We start from the raw sequence: 17472 nt of genomic DNA on the forward strand, positions 1-17472 counted from the left end.
TAGTTCAGTTGAATCTTGGTTTTTCAGACATGCTGTTGTTCATTGCCTGGTTTGCCTCTTGTAGGCAGACATTTTTTATTTTTCTTTTTGATTCTGGTTGTGTTTTGATAATGAAACTCTTTTATTATATCAGAGCTTGGTTTTTATCATTAGGACCTGGGATTTTTATGGTTCCTTTCTCCCTTTTTCAGGGCCGAATTTTTAATTAAAGTCTTTTTTCTAAGTGTAGAGTGCTGGCAAATCTTAACATTAGCCTTATGCCTGTTTTCTCACATTACAAGGCATTTTCCATTCCTATTCTGCAACGGGCTTATGATATTATTTGTGATGATCTGTTTTCTTTAGAGCTGTAACCTTACTTCTGTATGAATTACAGCCTGTAATCCAATACTGACAGAACAGGCTCTGGCTCTTACAAAGCAGGCTAAGGTTGATTCAGTAATGGACTTAAATAACAATTTGCAATATATTTGCACATCCACAAGGGTTGTGATTGGCTTTTATTAAAATGTATATGTGTACAGCCCAAATCCTTCACACAAAATTTGCAGACATAGTTCCAGGTGCAAACACTACACAACTCCACCTTTCTCCACTCCTCTCAGGTGAGCTTTGTCTGTCTACTCTCCTGACTCTGACTCACTGGGAGAAGCACAGCAGCTTCTCTAATAGCAGATCTGGGATAACTTCCGGTTCTGTCATGTTGTATCCAGGAAGCACCATCCCTGAGATAAGAGGGTCTGCCTCCAGCAGCGCACCTAGTGACACCCAAGGACCCTAACAGGACTGCCCACCAAATCTACAACTCCCAACGAGCTTTGTGAGTGTCTGAATGAGAAGCACACCAGAGTAATGTCGCCAACTAATGCTCAGGGAAAGCATATACAGTAGTCCTGGAAAGTAGTCTGTCTCTGTCCATCCATTATATTGGGATCCCGACCAGGTTGGTTAGTGGCACATTGTCCACTCACATCCTTCTACTAAAAAGGCCTCCTGGCCAAAAAAGGACCCATCCTTCCTGGCCAGGATGCTGATCTGAGGTCATGGATCTTTTTTCGTGGCACAACAATATGGATGGTTTTGTTTTACAATCAGATTATAAGAATGGAGCAGATGTCAGTTTGTATAGGCTGCTGTCTGTGTTTGATGTGCCTGCATTGTGTAATGTGCTTCACTCTCAGAAGATGTTGCCACCATTTCTTTTCCTGTCTGATGTAGCAGGTTCCAATATGGCTGTTCTTTTCTTATCAGCTCACACTGCCATTTACTGAGAGAAGGAGTCAAAGTCTGATTACATTGCTGGGGTAACCCAGACCTCCATTGGTTTCTATAGGAGTGGGTATCACATCACAAACTGTTGATTAAGACCACTGACTAATTGTGTGGATGGATGATCGACTGAAGAAGGAGTGAAGTACTGGACAGAAAAAACAAATATGATTTGCTGCATACAGTGACGTGAGAATTGGAACATGAAAGCTTGGCGAAACTCAGTGAAGATGCAAAGCTTAATAGTTATAAAGTTCTATAAATTTCCAGTGAGGGTGTCCAGCACTGTGGCTGTGAGCGTAGGTGTTGCCTGGATAGAAGCAGAAAGGTAGGGAGAGAGGAACCTTAAACGAGCTACTCCATTGTATTATACAGTGCATTCACATCTACAGACTTTAAAAGGGAACCCTCACCCTCTGAAACTGTTTACATTCACATGCCCATCTGCTTGCTTTGAATGGGGAATGGTTCATTCCTCCAAAATTCCTTGACATGCGCAGTTGCATTTGTGGACTTTAAAGATGAACCACATACAACTGACAAAAAACACATAAAGAAATCCTTAAGTGAATGATTTAAACAATCGAAAATATTAAATATTTAACAATGATGATAACATATACCCAAATTTCACATTATTCCTACTGATTACCCATTTCAATTCAAAAGAATACACTTTTTTGTTAAATGATCTTTTGCAATGACCATCAACAAAAGCCAAGTCATTAGGAAAAGCAGGAATTGATATAATGGCAGGAATGTTTTACTCATGGACAACAGTGTAGAGCACGCTCATAATGACTGCTTTATCGAAGTCCACTTCAAACATTTGAGACACAATTGGTAAGGCAAGTGAAATGATTTGCTCATGGTCACGCACTGTCAGCAACTTCTGGGTCTGAAGTCCAAGGTCCAAACTCTTAACCACTACACCTGCCAATAATAATACAAAGTATCTTCTGATACATTGGCGCTATAACAAAGGCCCATTGTTTTTTCAAAATTTCTCCGGTGAACCTGGGTAGCACAGCTAGTTTTTTTATCTGTATAGACTAGGGGCCTTCGCCCCCTGCTCGGTTTGCTCACCAACCCCCCTGCACTATGCCCCAGACAATTCGCATCTCTGCCGCTTGCGTATGTGGATTTCACTTTCACCAAACAACAAATCTTTTAATTCTTGCAGATATGCCTCTTCATTGGGAAGAAACTTTTCCCTGATAGCAACACAAATCAGACGATCTGCAAGTCTCCGACTTAAAGTTTAAATCCAAACAATATTTTTGTTCTAATGTAAACTTTACTATAATTTTTCAAATTTTAGTACTTTCATTATCTCTAACCTGCTCTGCATGTGTATCATGCTGAATTTTTTGAATTCTTTATAACGTTCTACTCTTTGTCTTTTATTTCCAGCCCTGGGCGTGGTTAAATCTGTTGGCTTGTGGGACATGAAAGTATCTCTCTGAAAAAGTCACGTCTCATCCCAGGCTAAAAAGTCTCATCTCCTTTTTTTATTATAATAGAGAGATACAGTAGATTCTGCTAGCAAGTTACCTCAGAGGAGAACTTTCCTCTCCACACCAGTACCAATTGACATTCAGTTTATTAACATTTCTGAACTATTGTAAATCTTTATAACATAAACAAATTTTGGAGCCATGTTGTTTCAGAATATATCAATGGTCCTAGGTTGTATTTTTTCTGTTTTTAAGTATTTTGAAATTTTGCTGAACTAATGTCCACTATGGTGGCACAGTAACTGCAGCCTCAAAACTTTTAAAGAAACAATTCCGTTCTTAGTCAGGTTTCTATCAGTTTGCTGCTTTGTACCGTCTCCTTATGTGTGTATGTTTTTCTCCCTCTGGGCACTCCAGATGTCTTCCTCATCCCAAACACACCTGTGCATTCAAATAATTTGTAGCTCTAAATTAGTGTAAGTATGCATGTGACCTGTAACAGACTGGCACTCCATCTGCGGCTGGTTCCTACATTTCCCCTAACAACACCAGGATAGGTTCTGGCCACAATTGACCTTTATTTGAATGAGCATCTTCAGCAAATGTACTGTATATATGGATGGATGAATAGACTGCAATATAAGTGTATCACAAATAATGGTTACTCTACACAAAGACCAAGATAATGGGGTACTGTACATAAAAAATTTACATTACTGCTGATGTTACAGGATGAATAAATGTTGTTTTCCATAAAAACATTTTAAAGGCCAGATTGTTCATTCAAATATATTTCAACTGTTATGTTCACAGATGCCTTTGAAATGCAATAAAAATATAAGCTTTTGCGTCAGACACAAATGCCCATGAGAATGAAGGAACATCTTGTCAGATTAGTTACCTACCCAGTACAATTTCTGCAATATCTTTAAATTTCTGCAATTTCTCTATCCAGCACAAATCTTATCTTCTTGGATCACTTTACAAAAACAGGCAATTTTATTAATGAAGAAAGCAAATCCAGCAAAACTGTAAGCAGCTCTGCAAAAGCCAACAGTTATTATATAATTAAAAAAAAATATATCAATATTCATAACAACATCCATCCATTTGCTAACCCGCTGAATCCGAATACAGGGTCACAAGGATCCGCTGGAGCCAATCCCAGCCAACACAGGGCACAAGGCAGGAACCAATCCTGGGCAGGGTGCCAACCCACCGCAGGACACACACAAACACACCCACACATCAAGCACACACCTTAGGGCCAATTTAGAATCGCCAATCCACCTAACCGGCATGTCTTTGGAATGTGGGAGGAAACCGGAGCGCCCGGAGGAAACCCACGCAGACACGGGGAGAACATGCAAACTCCACGCAGGGAGGACCCGGGAAGCGAACCCGGGTCTCCTAACTGTGAGGCAGCAGCGCTACCACTGCGCCACCGTGCCGCCCATAACAACACATTACACATTTGTTATTGCTCAGAACCACACAACGCGACTCAAAAGCAGATTGAACCAGCAGCCTATAGAGCACTGCTGCTGTACCATGCGCTTCCTGCATATCTATAATACTATTCCTCTGCCGTTGAATGTAAAATGTTGTACTACTTATTTACACATTGAACCTCATGCAGCTTTCATAAAAATATGACTCCTTTATCCCTGATTTACTGTGTCAGAGAAATATTAATTTTAATTTGTCTGTATTATAGTGAGTTCTGTGGGACTTGCCAGGTTCAATACTGTGCTGGTTTACTCTCACACCTTAAGATTAACACACGTACAGATGCACAAACACATAGGGCTCCTATAGAGAAAGTCTCAGGTGAAAGCCTAATTATCAGTCACCCACCACAATATTCTGCTAAGAACCCCTTCACATTTATACACAGATAGCCTAATCAATATTCTATAGGGGTCTCTACTTAAGAACTTACTATCATCAGTATCACTAATAAACATGTGGTTGTCATCACAACACAATTAAAAACACAACTATTTTGGTTATGTGCCACTTAACAACCAAAGAATATACCCTGCTTTTTACCACGGTTTTCTTTCTTATGAAGAGCAACCTCTAGTCTTGATAACCTTGTGAGCAAGTAATATGGCAAAATCCTCACACAGGTGTCTTCATTTTCATTTTCTTATTTCAATCACTCTAGATACAAGAATAAAGTATAGACAATGTAAATGCAAAGTGGTATTAATTAACGAATAATAATACCAACTAGAACAAGATATGATAGAAAATAAAAATGATAATAGTCTAGATATTAGCTTTAGAAAAAGCTTACAGAAAATGTCAAGGATTGGGTGCCGTCCTAGGTGTTGTTTGATTTAGCAATTGGTGTTTTTCAAATTCATATTTATATTAAAATTCCACATGGGGCTTCGTGACATGTGATATTACACACTTTTGATTGGCTGCCTGTCAAAGTTTCTGGTCTTTTTACACATCTCTGTTTCCAAGTGCTAAAATAATCAACATGGCCTGAGATGTTTTAAGGTGATAGGTTGCTGTTACAATTCAGTAAGAGAAGATGCTTTGATGTTAATTGCCCTTGAAAGTGTGGCATAGATTCAGTTGATCTTGTTTGTCTGAGCAAAAGATATTAAAAATATTGTGATGCTAAGGGTTCTCTTCACGCTCCCATCCATCTTTATGGGAGCCCTTGAACCCAACACTGCCAGTAATGTCACCGAGATGAGCTGACAAGTGAGGACAATTCTCAAATGAAGCCAGGGGATATTTCCAAAAGTGCTTAAGTGCTTTTATTAAAAGAATAATCAAAATAAAAAGTGCAGCGCATCAATTTCAATAAATACTCCAGAAAACAAATGTCCAGTGGGGATAAAAATCATCAATAAATAAATCCTTTCAAATCCGAGGTTAAAATGAAATGCAGAAGTTAATGCAGTCTCTCTCATTACCCTCTGGCCCACCTCCATCATTTTCTCCCCGGCTCACCCATTGCTCTTGCAGCTGGCGGAGGCCCAACAGCCACGAGCTCCTTAAACCAACCTCCATCTTGGCCACCTTACGGATGTTACTGCCAGACCGACAAGGTCGGCTCTCCTCCCTTCATCCTTTGCGCACCCGTAGTCTCTCCTCGGATCCCTCGGGAGGACACCTGCCTTGCTCACCCCACTCACTCGAACTTTCAGTGTGGCAAACTAGCCCCCAGAGCGCATCAGCCTAACACTCCTTCGTGGGGCCACTTCATGACTGCTGTTTTAAGTCCTTTAACTTCATGCTTTCTCTTTCCTCGATCCTTCTATTTCTCTCCACCTCTTGTGTCGACTCATATATATATATTTACGCATCCCAGCACGCCTCTATGGGTGCAGTGTCTCAATCACACACCACAGGAAGCCAATGAGGCAATCAAGAACGATCGCACCCACACGTGCAGGTGCGACTCGCTCTACCTACCTCAATAACTCCCCGCAGTCGTGCAATCGTTCCCACGGAGAACAACATGGCTATACAGATTTAAAACCTGGCCCTGGACCCGCTATACCAGAAATATAAACATCTCTTATTTAAAAAATCAAAGATCTGGCACTCCAGGACAATATCTTTCTAGAAATGTATTCAAAATGTCTTTCTTTAAGCCACAAGCAGTTTTAGGCATAAATTATAATTATTTACTAATTTACTTTATCTAAGGCATCTTACAACTTTTGAGATACAATTGGTTACATTTCTTTTGTTTTTCCAATTCGAATGTTGGGTGAAATAACTTGCTCATGGTCACATGGTGTCAGTAGTGGGAATTGAATTCGCAACCGCAGCATTTGAAGTGTACAGCCTTAATCTCTACGTTACATAAATTCACCCTGCATGCACTAGAGGTCTATTTCATACTAGTTCATACTAGCACAGACAAAAGCACACCACATCATGTTAATTTAGAGACCACAATCCATGTGAGATTGTGTCTTTCAACAGTAGGTTGCCTACAGATATCCCAAAAATCACTGGAAGAACATTATCAATCACTACAGAAGGAGGCCTTGAACTGCACTTCCAACCCAAACACTTTGAAGTTGCAAAGCTATTTGCTGCATCTCAATGCCATCCCATAATATGCCATGCAAACAGAAGACATAACAAGATGTGTGGGGGGACAGCTTCACTTGTCCAGAAGTTTATTTGAAGTGTTAACTTTTTATCGTGATGGATGTGTCTTCTTATGTTATTTAATATGTGTAATATAGATTTGATGTCCCACAAGTGTCAAGAAAATATTATCTTGCCAAAGAAACAGCTCATTTAGTAATACAGATTTCAAAACCTTTCTAGAAACACATAAGATTTGACAGCTCAAATTAGTTTTTCAGTGCAAGTGTCCAGTATCACAGATATTTAGAAACCTTTTTTTCAGCAGTGATTTGAAATTCTGGGGGTTATACCACCAAAAGAAGCATTGTGCTCACCTTCATTGTGGGGTGTATACTGGTGTCATGAGTTTGGCAATCCCATTTTGTGTATTTGTTTTTGTGGGCACTGCATTTTTTATGGATTAGGATTTGTGGGTACTGCCATTTTATGTCCCTAGTCACAATGAGGTTATGTAGTTGGAAGGCACATTTTGCACTTGCCACGTGACCATTAGAAGATGGCCATCTGCATAAACAACATCTGTACCTGTATTTATCATCTTAGAAATACTCCTAGGACTTGCAATAAAATTCAGACTATGAGAAGAATTTGTCCCAACCTTAGAACATGATGACATTAGAAATAGTTATGAAGAGTCCTGTATGAACTTCTAGCAACACGTAGGAGGCCACTTTTAAGAATGAATGATGTTGTGCTTTTATGGTACCACAGCCACAAACTGGCACTCGTGATGATGTTTTGTAATTTAATGATACTGTGAGAAAAGCTTCACAACAAAGATAAGAACAGAGTAATGATAATATTAAAAGTAACAAGTGAAGAAGTAGAATAATAACGCAAACATAATAAGGTAGGATATTGCACTAAGCCAGTGTTTCCCAGCCTCAGTCCTGTGGCCCCCCTGTGCCTGCTGGTCTTTGTTCCAACCAGCGTCTGTTTTTAATTGGACTCCTGGGCTAATTAAGGTATGTGTTATTTCCCAGTTTCTGTGTTTTGGGAACAATATAGAAATTAGAAAACTGAGTTTGGTTATATATATATATATAAACTGCTCAAAAAAATTAAAGGAACACTTTGAAAACACATCAGATCTCAATGGGAAAAAGAAATCCTCCTGGATATCTATACTGATATAGACTGGGTAATGTGTTAGAAACGAAAGGATGCCACATCATTTGATGGAAATGAAAATGATCAACCTACAGAGCCCTGAATTCAAAGACGCCCCAAAAATCAAAGTGAAAAAATTATGTGGCAGGCTAGTCCATTTTGCCAAAATTTAATTGCAGCAACTCAAAATTGTACGCAGCACTTTGTATGGCCCCTGTGTTCTTGTATACATGCCTGACAACATCGGTGCATGCTTTTAATGAGACGACAGATGGTGTTGTGGGAGATCTCCTCCCAGATCTCGACCAGGGCATCACTGAGCTCCTGGACAGTCTGAGGTGAAACCTGGTGGAATTGGATGGACCAAAACATAATGTCCCAGAGGTGTTTTATTGGATTTAGGTCAGGAAAGTGTGGAGGCCAGTCAATGGTATCAATTCCTTCATCCTCCAGGAACTGCCTGCATACTCTCACCACATGAGGCCAGGAATTGTCGTGCACCAGGAGCCACTGTACCAGCATAGGGTCTGACAATGGGTCCAGGTATCACCTCATGGTACCAGTAGTGACACTGACTGTAGCCAAATGTGAAACTAGTGAAAAACAGTCAGAAAAGATGAGGAGGGAAAAATGTCAGTGGCCTCCACCTGTTAAACTATTCCTGTTTTGGGGGTCCATCTCATTATTGCCCCTCTACTGCACCTGTTGTTAATTTCATTAACACCAAATCAGCTGAAACTGATTAACAACCTCCTCTGCTACTTAACTGACCAGATCAGTATCCCAGAAATTTCATTGACTTGATGCTATACTCTCATTAAACAGTGTTCCTTTAATTTTTTTGAGCAGTATATATATATATATATATATATATATATATATGGTAATATGGTAAAAAGAAGCGACTTGACACACGTAGAAAAGGTTTGGGGCAGCCACCCGTACAATATTCCTAGCTGCAAAGGATTCTTTTAAGTTCATTCAATGATAATGACAGTACGGAGTCCAAAACAGAACTGGTGAAGGTTTGAAAAGATGGCGGTTTTAAATGGTCAGACAGGAAGTGACGTATGTTAACTGGAAGTGATGTAGGTTGACCGGAAGTGATGTTTCTCTGACATCAGCTTGGGAGCCGGTACCAAAAGTGACAATCTTCTGGGTGCCGGAACTGGGAGTGACGTTTTCCTAGGTGCCGGAACTGGAAGTGACATTCTTCTAGGCACCGGAACTGGAAGTGATGTTCTTCTAGGTGCCGGAACTGGAAATGACGTTCTTGATTCAGATAGGTTTTCCCGTGGCTGGTCTGTAGAGATAGCAGGAGAAGGCTTAACGCACCCCGCCCTCTCCTGGCCTGGCGTGGAATTACCATTACTTGGTCCACACAATGTCCACCTATTCGCACGTGTGTGACATGGCCCCAGCCCAGACCCATCGGGTCGGGCATACCGGTCCGAGAAGTCATGGCATCTAGAAAGGGCATTGGCATTGGCTTGCAGAACACCCCGGCGATAAACGACCGAATACTTATACGGCTGTAGATCCAAAAACCACTTCGTGACCCGCGGATTGGACTCCTTGTATCCACTGTAAGGGTGCATGGTCCGTCACAAGAGTGAATTCACATCCCAAGAGGTAGTATCTCAGCTGAGTAATCGCCCATTTAATAGCCAAAGCCTCCAGCTCCACTGCCGCATACCTAGTTTCTCGATCCAACAGTTTTCGGCTCAGGTACATAATGGGGGTTTTTAACTCCATCGACGCTCTAGCTCTGCACGGTTCCAAGACCTGTGTCCGAAGCGTCCATCTGGAGAATGAAAGGTAAAGAAAAATCTGGTGCCTTTAATATAGGAGCTGACGTAAGGGCCAGTTTCAAGTCACTGAATGCAGCCTCTGATATCTCATCCCATACCACATGATTAGGTCGACCCTTCTTTGTGAGGCATCTATTTTAGAACACTGTGGTCTCACCATACCCCGGCCCACTAGATAGCCTAACTATTTGGCCTCGACCAACCCAAAATAACATTTTTTCGGGTTGATACGAAGTCCAGCTTCTGCCAGTGACCGCAATACAGCTTCAACCTGCAGTATGTGTTCCTCCCAGGTGTTGGAATAGATGACAACATCATCCAAGTAGGCAGCACTATATGAATTATGAGGACGGAGCACTTTATCCACCAGATGTTGGAAGGTCGCAGGTGCCCCATGTAATCCAAATGGGAGGACATGATATTGCCAGTGACCGCTAGGGGTGCTGAACGCTGTCTTTTCCTTAGTGGAGTCCGTTAAGGGAACCTGCCAGTACCCCTTAGTCATATCTAAAGTAGTCAAAAATTTAGCATGTCCTAGCCGCTCGTGGAGGTCATCCACTCGCGGCATCGGATAGGCGTCAAATTGGGAGACTTGGTTAAGCCGATGGAAGTCATTGCAAAACCTCCAACTTCCATCGGGCTTACTGACCATAACGATAGGACTGGACCAGGGACTATAACTTTCCTCAATCACACCTAGCTCCAGCATTTGTCTGATCTCCAACTCCACTTCAGCCTTTTTTGCCTCGGGAATTCTGTATGGGTGTTCTCTGACTATAACCCCAGGTTTCGTCACAATGTCATGCGCAATCAGGGAGGTCCGACCTGGCTTTTCACTGACTACCTCAGGGACAGACAGGATAACTGCTTCGAGCTCCTGACATTGTTGGCGAGTCAAATTATCTCCAAAATTAAGGTGTAATTGATGAGCGAAGAGAGAGTGGAGCTGTCCGGAGGAGGGATCGGAATCCCTGTCCTTCCACAGTTTCAGCAGATTGATATGATAAATCCGCTCGCTGGGTTGTTTCACCAAATAGTCGACCAGCCCCTTCCTCTCCTTAATTTCATAAGGGCCTTGCCAATGAGCCAGTAATTTGGAATGAGAGGTAGGAACTAAAACCATGACACAGTCTCCCGGGCGGAACTCCCAGAGACGTGCCCCGGTTATAGCATCGGGCCTGAGCTGCTTGCACCTTTTCCATATGTGTTTTTAATATGGGTCTAATTTTCTCAAATCTATCGCGTAACTGTGCGATATACTCTAATATATTTGTTGACGGGAGGGCCTCTTTCTCCCATCCTTCTTTTAGAACGTCTAATATGCCCCGGGGTTATCGTCCATATAGCAATTCAAAAGGTGAGAACCCCGTGGAGGCTTGTGGAACTTCCCGATATGCAAAAAGGACAAGGGGGAGGAACTGATCCCAGTTCCTTCCATCCTCATTGACTACCTTACGCAACATCTGTTTGAGAGTTTGATTAAACCTTTCTACAAGACCATCGGTTTGAGGATGATATACCGCGGTCTTTAAGTGTTTTATTTGAAGTAGCTTGGCAGTCTCCCTGAACGTCTGCGAGGTGAAAGGAGTCCCTTGATCCGTCAGGATTTCTTTAGGGATTCCGACACACGCAAATACCCCAACTAATTCCAGTGCGATAGCTTTTGAAGTAGCTGAGCGCAGCGGAACAGCCTCTGGAAACCGGGTAGCATAATCTACCAGGACCAATATATATTTATGACCTCTGGCTGAGGGTTCTAGGGGTCCCACCAGGTCGACCTTGTCAGGGAAGCCAGGGGCAACGACCCGGCCGGGGTGCCGTAAAGGACTGGATGTGGGTCTGCGCCCACCCTGGATCACGTGCGGGCCGCCGCTCTGGTTGCTTTGGGGGCCATGGGATGAGGGCATGGAAGCCCCACCCTGCAGGGGCCCGTGGTCACTGCCAGGAGGCGCCCCAATGCCTTGGGGACCTGTTACCTCAGCACTTCCGCCACACCCAGAAGTGCTGGGGGGAAGATTTAAAAGGACACCCGGTGAGCTGCCGGGAGAACAGCCGGCACTTCCGCCACGCTGGGGCGTGGCCAACGGGGGAGTGTCGGGAACACCTGGAGCTCATCCGGGATATGAAGAAAAACAAGGCAGGAGTCGGGTGGAAGAAGGACGAGGCACGAGAGGAGTGTGGTGGCGGCCCGAAGAGAAGGCATTGTGTGGCCAGGACTGTGTATTGGGGTTTGTGGTGCACGTGACTTTATTTTGTAAATAGTTGTGAAAATAAATGTGTGGTGGTGGAAATCAACATGTCCGCCTGTCTGTATCCGGGCCGGGTTCACAACTCCAATACGTTCAAAAGGGATATCTATTAAGGGTAAGGGAATTAGAGGAGCACGGTCCATCCTAGGAATTTGCCTCAATTGACATTCCGGACAGGATGTACAAAAGCGGCGAACCTCCTCGTTAATTCCAGGCCAAAAAAATCGGAGCTTAATTCTCTCAAGTGTTTTTTTGGTACCCAAATGGACTCCCAGCAGATGGGTATGTGCTAGTTCACAGACCTGTCGCCAGTAAGTCCGCGGTACTAACACTTCTCCCGTATGCGAACAAGCCAGTGGATTAGCGAGAACGCACCATGCCTCCTCCCACATTACTCCGCAGACCCCTTTGTTGCTTCACAGGGCCTGCCGGCGCGTCTCAGAGTCCACTCGAATATGCTTCGTATTGTAGCCGCGGGACTCTGTTTTAGGGACGCAAGCACGCCCAGGTTCACCCGAGTCCCATTCTGACCCTCCCAAGCCGGTTTCCGCCTTTATGTGATCTATTGTCTCAATTAGTGAGACAATATCAGTATATTCCCAGGCCGGCTGGGAGATTTTCCCAGGTAGGCTTCGGAGCAACAAAGTGCAGGCCACCTGCTCCTCTATTTGGTAGCTGGAATTTTCATGGGGTTTAAGCCAACCAACCACCTTAGCCCATAAAGCCACGGCTTGTTTCCTGGTTGCCTTAGTGGGGTTAAATGTCCAGGCCATTATGTTTCTCACCTGCCAGCCTGGGTTTCTCCCATCTTTATTAAAGTGCTTGCCCTTTGTGGGATATGATGGGGCAGTCCCCACACCCAGGAGGCCAAAATAAGAACCCAAGGCGTCCCCTGATGCACTTGGCTCTAGTCTGTGGTTCCTGGGGCTATTTTTCCCCAGACCTTTAAAAAGATGATGGGTCGAAGCATACTCCAGCTTTCCCCGACACGCCCCAACTGACGCCCACTCGGCAACTCAGGAGCGGTACTTACCCATCTGATAGTTTGTTGGTTTATGAGCATGTGTCGAGCCTAGGTTAAGGTTTATCCTCCTTTCTCTCCTGAGGCTATCATCCTATCGGCTACGCCACTGTAAAAAGAAGCGACTCGACACACGTAGAAAAGGTTTGGGGCAGCCACCCGTATAATATTCCTAGCTGCAAAGGATTCTTTTAAGTTCATTCAATGATGATGACAGTACGGAGTCCAAAACAGAACTGGTGAAGGTTTGAAAAGATGGCGGTTTTAAATGGTCAGACAGGAAGTGATGTATCTTAACTGGAAGTGATGTAGGTTGACCGGAAGTGATGTTTCTCTGACATCAGCCTGGGAGCCGGGACCGGAAGTGACAATCTTCTGGGCGCCGGAACTGGGTTTGACATTTTCCTAGGTGCCGGAACTGGAAATGATGTTCTTGATTCAGATAGGTTTTCCCGCAGCTGGTCTGTAGAGATAGCAGGAGAAGGTTTAATGCACCCCGCCCTCCCCTGGCCTGGCATGGAATTACCATTACTTGGTCCACACAACAGCCTCCTGTTCACACGTGTGTGACTATATATATATATATATATATATATATATATATATATATATATATATATTTATATATATATATATATATTTATATATATATATATATATTTATATATATATATATATATATATAAATGTACCAAGCAGTTATATGGGAAAAATGTAATTTTTTCTTTTCAACAATGTTTTCATCTTGATTTTCATTCTACTTTTCTAAGTGTTCTGTTTAATTAATCCATTACTTACTAATTAGTGGGTCTGACGCTAAAGTAGTTGCAGCCTTTGATTATTCTAAGCTGTTTGCCAGCGTGTCTGCTCTGTTCATTTTTAATTGTCATTAATAAGATACACCGAAGGGGAAAAACTGCACAGAGAAAGGGCAAAATATAATTAAATCAATAAAATAGAGTTAAGCATTTAAATCTATAGCAAAAGCAGAAATATTTCCAAATGTCTTATAAATGTAAAAATCATGCTGCTGTGCTTTTCTGAATGCAGAATAAAGGAAAAATAATACCAGCTATTTAAATGAGATCAGTGCTGTCAAGAGTTGTCACTGATAGGAATCTAGTTGGAACAAAAACCTGCAGCCACAGTGGGCCCCCAGGAGGGGCTTCGGGAAACACTGTACTAAGCTACATGTAATTGTTGCCACTTCACAACAACATCAAAAATAATACCATAATGAGCACTGTAAATGAAAGACTGAGACACTCACATTGAATAAGATTCAAGGCCAGAGTAACCAGCATATTTATTTAATAATGAATGACCCACAGCCTTATTTTCAGAAGAATCACCTTCTCACTGTTATCCACAGCTATTCTTGTCACATTGACTTTTCCAGTGTTCCTGATAATTTACCGGAGTTGCGTGCTGTATCTCTCTCTGTGATCTCCCCTTATCTTCTGTGAGGCTCTATTTAACCAAAGCCCCATGAGTTTGCACCTGTCTTCTTAAATCCTCCTGGAAATGTAAATTGTAATGCAGATTTTCCATGAAACGCAGATCTACAAGCACCTGGGTGACTTTTCACTGTCAATCACCCATTCAGCTCTGCTTACGTTCATGGAAATATGTTGGCTACTACAGTAGAATTTGCATCCATGGCCACCTGCGTGCTGACACAGTAGTATAATTTGCAATTCACATGTGTGCTCTTGGAAAATTGATTTTTATGTGTGTGCCGATTTGCATGAATGCAGCTTGCTTTAACACCACCTAACGTAGAGTCATGTGGAATTGTATGAATCTGCATATTACGTCATGTGTTGCAAGGATATTCAGAGTTTGGTACAAACTTTACGAAATGTTGTAAAGCTTGGTCCGCAATAGAAGTAAACTCCTGCAGTACTTCTTTGTATTCCTTGCTCTGTGCTCCAATAAACACACGTTATCGGCGATACACTAATAACCCAATTGTGCTCCACTCACTTAGAATCTGGAACCAATGTAGAAAGCATTTTAAGACGGAGAAGCTTCTATCTGTGGTACCTCTGCAAGAGAACCACCTCTTTCAACCTTCGCAAACATATGCAGTTTTTAATATCTGGAAAAAATTTTGAATTAACTTGCTTAGAGATCTTTATATAGACAACGTCTTTGCATCCTATGAACAATTACATTCCAAATTTAACATTCCAGCTACACATTTCTTTCACTATCTTCAAATCAGGAACTTTGTAAAACAGAACATCCCAGATTTTCCTCATCTTGCACCCAAATCCATGCTGGAAAAAATATTGCTCAATCTCAAGGACTTAGACTCCATCTCTACAATATATAAAATCATTTTACAATCCCTCCCTTTTAAAGATCCAAGAGGTCACTGGGAAAAAGATCTCTCAATTAATATATCAGAAAAGGAGTGGAAAGTAGCAATGCAGAGAATTCACTCGAGCTCCATATGCGCAAAGCATACAATTATACAATTCAAAATTATATATCGAGAACATCTGTCTCGACTAAAACTCTCATAAAATGTTTCCAGGACATGATCCAACCTGTGAATGCTGCAAACTAGTTCCAGCCTCACTGGGTCACATGTTCTGGGCCTGCACCAAATTAACATTATTCTGGACGAAAATTTTTAATTACCTTTCAGACAGCCTTGGACTCACAATCCCTCCTAACCCATTAACAGTTGTGCTTGGGGTTCTTCCAAATGGGCTTAAAGTGGAGAAAGACAAACAAATTGTGATTGCATTCACTACACTTTTGGCACGCAGACTTAACCTGATAAACTGGAAGAACCCAAACTCTCCTCTTTTAAGTCAGTGGGAAACTGATGTGTTATATTATTTGAAATTTGAGAAAATCAAATACTCAGTTAGAGGATCTGTGCAGACTTTTTTCAAAACATGGCAGGATCTAATTAGTAATATTTTAAAATAATCTCATAAAGCACAGAGAATCTATTAATTTAGGTATGTCTACAGGTCTTAAATTTGCTGTTTGGCTTGCTCTCTCTCTTAGGGGTGGGGATCGATTTGTTCTTAACTCAAATTTTCTTTATGTAAAACTTGATTGATTTGTATGGAATGCAATAAAATTAATAAAAAAAAAAATGTTGTAAAGCTATATTTTCCCTGTTGCCAAAAACATAACGTTACCAACACTTTCACTTCAGCTGACAGCACATGGCTTCTCCACATAGATGAATCAATCACGTAACGTACAAGATTTGTTACAAACATAACTCCAGTTCTATGAAGTCAATATCTTCTTATGAGTTCATGGTTGTCATGCATTTCCAAAATATTCTGCTTGTGCAAGCGAATCTGCTTGAACGCCATTTTCTTGCAGCTCGTTGTAGGGTAGCTTACGAGCTCTCGTAAATACTGCTGAAGTTAGAAGTACTTTTCTAAATTAGGAAACCTGATAAAATGCTTTTACTTCTCCTGAGAGTAGAATCAAATTTGCATTACTCTGTGATTTTCGAGCCACTTTTAACTTTTTTCTTACTCAGAAATGCTTGATAAATACAGTATGGGCACTGAATTTTGTTGTAAAATGAAGGAATTACTTTGAGAAAACCTGTTTACCCTCATAGTTAAAATAGTTTTGGTTTTCATGTAAACATTGATTTTAGCAATCTGTTTTGACTCAAAGGAGTTGAAAGTGTGCTGTGGAAAATGCAGATGAATAATAATACTGTACATGTGTTACAAAGTGTAAATGCAGTGCATCACATATTAAGAAATTTGGCAAACGAGAGGAGACCATTCAATCCATCAAGCCCATTTGTTTAGCTAATAGCTAAGCTGTCCCAATATCTCATCCAGATTCTTCTTAAAGTTATCAAGGTTTCTTCTTCAGTTGCATGACTCGGACGTTTGTTCTAGAGGCCCACAACTATGTGTAAAAAAGTGTGTCCTGGCTTCAGTCTTAAATACAATTCCTGTTAATTCCCACTGACATTCTTGAGTACATGATTCACACTTATATTTTAACAATGGTTTTGAGCATTTTAAATTCCTGGATTAGGTTCCCATCCAGTCTCATCTGTTTGAGATTAAACAGGTTTAATTCTCCGAGTCTGTCAGAGTACAACATGTCCTTAAGTCCTGGGATGCACTTGGTTGCTCTCCTCTGCACAACTTCAAGTGCTGCTATGTCTTTCTTGTACCTTGGTGACCAGAACTGCACACAGTACTCCAAATGCAGTCTTACTAGTGCATTATAAAGTTTGAGCATTCAACAGTTTTTACAATATAACCTAACATTTTATATGCCATTTTTAATTGTTTCTGCACGTTACTTAGTCCATACTTATACTTGAGGAGCTACACAAATTAATCGAGTACTCCAATCAGGGCTGTCTCTGACTTCCCATCTATAACTTACTAAAAATGTCCACCAATCGATTA

The 17472-nt window shown here is 41.6% G+C and overlaps 1 protein-coding gene across 1 annotated transcript in view; it reads left to right on the plus strand.

The window, feature by feature from the left end:
• The window catches only part of LOC120528702 (kinesin-like protein KIF27), a 40412-nt gene that overhangs the window by 14158 nt on the left and 8782 nt on the right, over positions 1 to 17472 (plus strand). The window lies entirely within an intron of this gene.

The sequence above is a fragment of the Polypterus senegalus genome, chromosome 4 (assembly GCF_016835505.1).
Source record: "Polypterus senegalus isolate Bchr_013 chromosome 4, ASM1683550v1, whole genome shotgun sequence".
Taxonomy (NCBI): Eukaryota; Metazoa; Chordata; class Cladistia; order Polypteriformes; family Polypteridae; genus Polypterus; species Polypterus senegalus.